Source organism: Blennius ocellaris (genome assembly GCF_963422515.1).
Source record: "Blennius ocellaris genome assembly, chromosome: 7".
Taxonomy (NCBI): domain Eukaryota; kingdom Metazoa; phylum Chordata; class Actinopteri; order Blenniiformes; family Blenniidae; genus Blennius; species Blennius ocellaris.
This window is the reverse complement of record NC_137656.1, coordinates 2318746-2319111: the sequence shown is the minus strand read 5'-3', so window position 1 is coordinate 2319111 and position 366 is coordinate 2318746.

Below are 366 nucleotides of genomic sequence, written 5' to 3'. Positions count from 1 at the left end.
ACGCTGAAACGCTTGTAGTAAATAGTTGTTCAATCTGCACATGCTCAGTAGATGGACAATGATGGGAATCAAACCACCAACCACAGATGGAGGACGCCTCAGACAAAAAGACTCAACAATGTTTGATTGACTTCAAACTGCACGCTTGAAGTGTTTGGGAGACGCTGACAACTGAACACTGATCCTCTACTTTCTGTTTTCTACATCCATCCTTCCATCTGTCTCTCTATCAGTTTATCTATCTATGATTCATTCATCCATCTATCATGCATCAATAATTCTATTCATCCATCCTTCTCATATTTCCATCCATCCATCCATGTATCTTCAATTAGTCTATCTATCCATCTATCCATCCATCCATCC